The sequence below is a fragment of the Phocoena sinus genome, chromosome 7 (genome assembly GCF_008692025.1).
Source record: "Phocoena sinus isolate mPhoSin1 chromosome 7, mPhoSin1.pri, whole genome shotgun sequence".
Classification (NCBI taxonomy): Eukaryota; Metazoa; Chordata; class Mammalia; order Artiodactyla; family Phocoenidae; genus Phocoena; species Phocoena sinus.
Window position 1 is genome coordinate 76,377,492 of NC_045769.1, and position 6,845 is coordinate 76,384,336.

The 6,845-nt window shown below is 35.7% G+C and overlaps 1 non-coding gene across 1 annotated transcript; it reads right to left on the minus strand.

Moving 5' to 3' along the window:
* Positions 1-1,180: 1,180 nt before the first annotated feature.
* On the minus strand, positions 1,181-1,287 carry LOC116757251. The gene has a single exon (XR_004350898.1). It is a non-coding gene; the product is annotated as a U6 spliceosomal RNA (small nuclear RNA).
* Positions 1,288-6,845: the final 5,558 nt, after the last annotated feature.

Genomic DNA, 6,845 nt, shown 5'->3' on the forward strand with positions numbered 1-6,845 from the left:
TTTACATCTTGGAAAAATTCATATTAGCTTATATAAATCCACTTCATTCTTTTAATTGGCTGTATATTATTCTATTTTATCATGATATAGTTAATCCCCTCCAACTGGGTAGTTAGGTTGTTTTAATTTTTTTCCCATTATAAGTAATACTTCAACGAATGTTCTTTCATACAATTCTTTGTGAAGTGAAGAATGTTTCTAATTAAAGTAATATGGAATTTGGATACATATCTCTGAATTAATCTTAAGAAAGACTGCTACAATTTATACTTCTATCAAGAAGAGAATGTTTCTCCATACTCACTAATTTTGTGTTATTCAATTTATATTAGGGTGATCTCATGTGTTTTAATTAGCATTAATGTATATACGAGTGAACAGGTATATAATTGGATATAATTAAGTATTTGTACTGCTGAAGCACATTGGTTCTTTGTCTTCATTTATCTTAGATACTATTATATCTCAGTTTTTCTCTGCTTTAAAGCTCTCCCAAAGTTTGTTTTTTCATCTTTTGTTCTCTAGTTCTCTGTTCATTCTCAAAACTCTAGTTTCCATACCTTATTTGAAATATAAAATGTTTTATATAAGGTTAGTTTTCCACTTTTGCCATTATATTTGTTCCATTAGAAAGAATCTGAGACTGATACAGACTTAATTTTTTTTCATTTTTTTTAAATCCTTGCAATTTAATGAAATTTGAACAATAATATTTCCTCTGGGTTTTGATTTACAGTACCTACTTACCTAGAATTAATAATACTACCTGATCCACAATTACAGAAAAAACTTTCAAAGTTAAGAAACAGTCTAAATTTGAGGTATAAAAAGAATATTCAGGGCTTCCCTGCTGGCGCAGTGGTTAAGAATCCGCCTGCCAATGCAGGGGACACGGGTTCGAGCCCTGGTCCAGGAAGATCCCACATGCCACAGAGCAACTAAGCCCGTGTGCCACAGCTACTGAGCCTGAGCTCTAGAGCCCGTGAGCCACAACTACTGAAGCCCGTGCACCTAGAGCCTGTGCTCCGCAACAAGAGAAGCCACCACAACTAGAAGCCTGCACACTGCAACAAAGAGTAGCCCCTGCTCGCCACAACTAGAGAAAGCCTCGCACGGCAACAGACCCAACAGAGCCAAAAATAAATACATAAATTAAAAAATAAAGAAAGAATATTCATTTAAAAATATGGAATCCTTCCCAAATTTGGGTGTCATCTTTGCACAGGGGCCATGCTAATCTTCTCTGTATATGTCCAAGTTTAGCATATGTGCTGCTGAAGTGAGCACTAACTTAAGTTTTCTAATTATAGATTTGCCTATACTGGTATAATTTGTGTGTGTATGTGTGCTCCAGTATTTAATTTAACTTGTTTCACTGCTACCTAAGTGCTTTACTAACTGTTCTGGAGCTGCACTTGATGAAAAACACTAAAATAATCTGCATTATAAGTTTTGTGTATGCTGAGTCTTCAGAATGTTTCATCTATCTTCATCCAACTCTAAAATAATAAAAACTGGAGATAACTTTTAATTATTTTAGTAATTTCTTTTTTTATTGAAGTATAGTTGACTTACAATATTTAAATATTAGTTTCAGGTGTATAACATAGTGATTTAATATTTTTATAGATTATACTCCATATAAAGTTATTATAAAAATTGGTGATATTCCCTGTGCTATACATTACATCCTCGTATCCTATTTATTTTATACTGATTTCTTAATAGTCAGTCCTACATGTGTCTTAAAACATGAGCTCACTTGCCATTAGAAAGCTCTTTTTTTAAAGTTTAGCATCCTGTTTTTACCACCCTATTTTTAAAATGTATTTAAAATTTTTGCATCTTAAAGCATTTATGCTCATATATTAGCTTCTTTTAAACTATAGTTGAAAGGAGATATTTATGTTTGTTACATTTTGCGTAAGTCTCTCTCCCACCCCCCTCTCTCTTTCTCTCTCCTAAAGGAAGGCAGGTACACAAGTCAAGAGGAGAAAGGCAACTGACCCCTTGACCAAGTTGTTCTGTTTGGTGAGGTTGTACCACATTGCCCTTGTGAGGTTTACAGTAAAAGCGGAGCAGAGGTCTGGAGTAAAGGACTAACAGCGTTAGGATCAAAGTCCTAATTGTCTGTTTTCTTGAAGTTAGGGTTATTGGCAGCTGCCATTATACCATCCATGCTGCTGTCACCCAGCACAGCCAACCAGCATGCACTAATTGCAGTGGCCTTTTCATCAAGTAAGATCATCCCACTAAACACAAAGAGCTGTCTTTCCATTAGCACAGACAGTAGCCAGCTAGATCAGCTGGGCTCCTTCAGTATGATTGGACTGTCATATTGTTATGATTTGTTCAAGTTTAGAGCATTTAGCAGATACCCTTTGCACCTCTCTTTGTACCTGAATACTATAACCTGACTGCCCCTATCATTTAAGAGGGTACTATAGCTTTTCAAAGTTCAGCGGCGCACAATTGCAGGCAGGCAACTGGTTTCTGACAAGAGATCAATACTGTCCTTCCAAACGCTGGAGTCAAGCTGCTGGGTCTGTCAGAGGGATGTGTGCTGTAATTGGATCATGGATACTGCAAGTCATCTGAGTTTCCCTTCAGCACTGTCACAGCTGTCAGATGTCATCCCTTTGTACAGCTGTCACTGCGGGAGGGTTGGGGCTCTTTTTCCGTTCTAACCCAATGCAAATGTCCACTTAGCAGATGAATATTGAAGATATTAGACACTTCTTTATGCCTTTATGCAAAATAAAGATCTGTGTCATCTGTGAATTTCATGGAAATAAGTTGCAATTTATTCACTGTGAGAAAAGTGAAGTGAAGCCTGTAAAAATGAGAAATTATTTGGTTCAGGCTATTAAAAAAAGGAATATTTTACAGAATAAACAACAATATGCAGATATTTTTCTTGAGATGGAAAAACTAATACTGTGCAGTATTTAGAATGGTCACCTGATATTTGATTATATATATATATATATGTATGAATCTTTTGCTTCATCTATAGTCTCAGAAAAGGGACAAATCTTGAATAGATAGGGATCCTTTTAAATCATTAAAATTTATTGAAAAATATAAACCCAATATCTGTTTTAAAGTAGCAATATAATAAGATTTAAGGAACGCAGTTATATTAGAATCAGGTCAAGGAGTCTTAAGAAAGTTTTTAAGACAGGAAGGGCAGTCTCAATAAAGATGAGTATGCTGTTTTGGTCACTGAAACCTTTTTTCTAAGTTATTACAAGTTAAACAGAAAGACATGTTCATAGCTGGGAAAATAATTGCATAACCAATGAATGGCTTCTGTCAATTTCAGTCAATTTGCTTTTGTTTAAAGAGAACAGTCAATAGAAATGCATTTTATTTTATAGTACTTTTATAACACTATATTTTTAAAAACAATGAGTGATTAGCTTTCAGAATGGCACAACTTGAGTCATGTGCACTTGCAACACGTAGTAAAAATGAAGAGTTGTCGCCAGTGTGGTTTTGGCAATTGTATTCTTAGTTCAGGAATTTCCGTTCATCATATTGTGATCGATCTGTGACTTTCCCTAGACTATCCTAGAATAAAGTACAATCTTAACTTTTTTAAAAAAATCATTTTCTTCTTGTCTCGCTAAGCTGATGTCAGAATCATTTTTTTGGATGGTCAACAGGGTAATTTTTGATCTGGGTGGCTGACTTCCTTTTTCTTGAGGTCCAGACCACATACCACCTTCTCTGTCAAGCAAGCAGCCGGCACCGGCCCCAGTGACAGAGTAGCATGAACCTTATTTTCCAATATCTAACCTTAGCATTCTGTCATCCACCAGGGTACTCACTGGGTCAGCCCCTCAAATATCCAAACTTTTTGCCTCCATCTGGCATTATGAGGTGACCTTCACCTCATTTGCAGTGGCTCAAGTTTTTTGGACCCTAACATTAGTGGCCGCCAAAATCAAAACATAGACATTTGACACACAATGTGGGGTAGGGCAGTAAGAAAGGAGGGAACCAACCACAAGAAAATGCACATTCATTTAAAAGACAGTGTATTTGAAATGATTGAAATATATGCTAATCAGGATAAGAAGTATTACATTTCCCCTTTTGCCTCAGTTAGCACTTTTCTTTCAATGTGATTTTACTTTTACAAGAAGCAGGATAAAAATCCTACGAATATTAAAGTGTTTTACTCCTATAAAATAAATTATTTAGCAATCAAATCTTAGTTGACTATCACTCGTATAGAAAAATGGTCTTCAGTAGTTACTTGGGCAGAAAATATAAGAATGAATGAAGTAAAAATTTTAAACTTAGTTTCTTAAGGTTATTCTTCTGTGATGATAACTGTGAACTTTATATGCAACTCCAGTGACTCAAGTAGGCACACTCTCTCTCTCTTTTTAACATGGTTTATGGCTAATTATATCATAGATCCAAAACAGTCTTTTTTACATTTGCATTAATAAGGATGTCACATGACCACATTGAAGTAAAAGTATACATCAAAGGTAGATTAAAGGTTGGTTAAGCATCAAACCATGTTCCATATGTAAATTTATAGCAATGATGTGCTATAGAAAGATAGCTTACCCTCTGTTTCTCTGCTACTAAATAAAATTTAAAATTCACAACTCTGGTTTATGGGATTTTAAATGAATTTGATCTCTCTTTTGGGCAGGGCAAATAAGTGTTTTGTGATGTATTATTTTATAAAAAAAAAAAAAAAAGACCACTGTTCTGGCTCATTTAATTTTGCGAGTGAATGATCTAAGATTAACTACAGACTAGTCAGTGCAGTTTAAAAGCTGAAAGCAATTTTCAGCCATAGCTGGTAATGCCACATTCAGTCCACAACCGAATGACTCTAAATGACTAAGCTTCGAGGTCTTTGTATATGACCACAGGGCCTGATAAAGCCATAGGAACACAGTAAAAGCACAAAAATAGTTCCAGTTTATTTGGTGCCATCACCTTAATGAGATTAATACAGACGTGTTCATGTGCCTAATTGGTGATTTTGTTTTAACTAGTAATGAAGGATTAAAACTTCAGGCAACAGGCTGCTTGCTGGAAAGAGGATTTGAGAGGAAAACAAGATTTTAATTATAAAAAGGATACCTGTGAAATATACCACTGCAAAGTTAATAATAATTCTTAAAAAAAAGAACTGATTAAAATGGATACCCTGGATTGTTCCTGGCATTTTGGGAGAAAGGGTGATTTTATGAGCAGAACCACATACTGCTTTTATTTACCAGTAGACCCTTTGGCATACGAAAACATATAAAACTGTTACTTATAATGAAAAAGTGTTAAAACTGAAAAGCATTGGCCCTCAGGCTACTGTGGAATTTAGAGTATGTAGCATTTTATTCTAATTCATTTTTAATGACTTACTATAACCGAGTGACCTGTGGCTAGCTGTCCCACTAAATCCCACAGCATCCCAGTAAACCAGAGCTTCTTTGGAGAAGCTTCACCTATGACTTGCTATGGGTTTGCCTCCCTTCAAAGTCTAGTTGTAACCATTTAAACGCTAACACTATTAAGCATGCTGCCAAAACACAAACACTCAGCCTAAGTCATTAAAATTTAATTATAAGGGGGCAGCTGAGCCCAGTTTGAGTTTTGAGTCTGAAAAATCTTATTTAAAAAAAAAAAAACTAATAAACTACCCAACCAAACCTATCAGCATCTGTCTGTACTGGCCCAGTGAACTATATTTAAATAAAATTTCAGGTTTTACCAAAGTTCACATTAAAACATATTTGGGTTATTACTCATCTATCCCAACGGTAAAATGGGCCATTGTTTTACCTCGTCGTTGGTGGTGAGTTGTGTAACCTGTGCCTTGTACGTCCCTGCCAGCATGTTAACTTTGTCTCTCAGAACAAATAGTAAAATAAAGGAACTATATCCCTCCACGACCAACTGAATAAAACCATATTATCTAGGTCATTCTCTTGCCCACGAAACTTTGGCCAGTGCTAGTAAGATGCCTTTCTGATTACTTAAAAATCCCTGAAATGCAAGAATTTGGTCTTTGATGTTCTATTATGAACCACTTTAAAAGGACTCTGGGTAGTGATACGGCACAGTGTAAGATGCTACCTTCCCAGAGAATGAAGACAGAAATATATTTTACATTTCTTGTCAGATTGAACTTTAAGACATCCTGACTGCTTTCTCTATAATTTAAACATCACAGCCAAAATGGCAACATGCTTTGTTCAGTTCCAGTTGTGTGGAGTTTTAGTGCTTCATTGATTCAGAGGAAGGCTGAGGCTGGCACAGGGAGCAGGGCGACGGAATCACAGTCTCACTGCAGCATGTCAAGCCATTATATCTGGGACCAGAATGTCACCGTGGTCTCAATGGTTCGTCAGCTGAAGGATATGGTTAACAAATGTGAAACCAAACTTCAGAGGAGCTGGTTTTCTGTGCTAAGTGATCTGTATTCCCTCTGAATTTACTTTCCCCTAACCCCGTGAAATTAACAGTGCTTTCTGACATTCGACCCCCTGACCTCCCACATAATAAGAATTTAAAAAGCACCATGCATGAGTGTGTCTCTGTAATGCAAAACTGGAAAAAATGACCATGTCACAGTTTTATTATACAAAACCTTCTCAATCTCCATTGCATGCTTCATATATGAGTGCTCAGTTTAAAGTTATTATAAAGAAAAACACAATTTTAAGAGTAATAATTCACTGTTCGTGACTTTTATAGACAATAAATTGTAGCAAATACATATTGCTACCAAAAAGCTTTGTACTCCGTTAATGCAGATATTTACCAAGATGAGTGTTAAAAATAGTCCGCTAGAAGACTCTGATGGTTCAAAG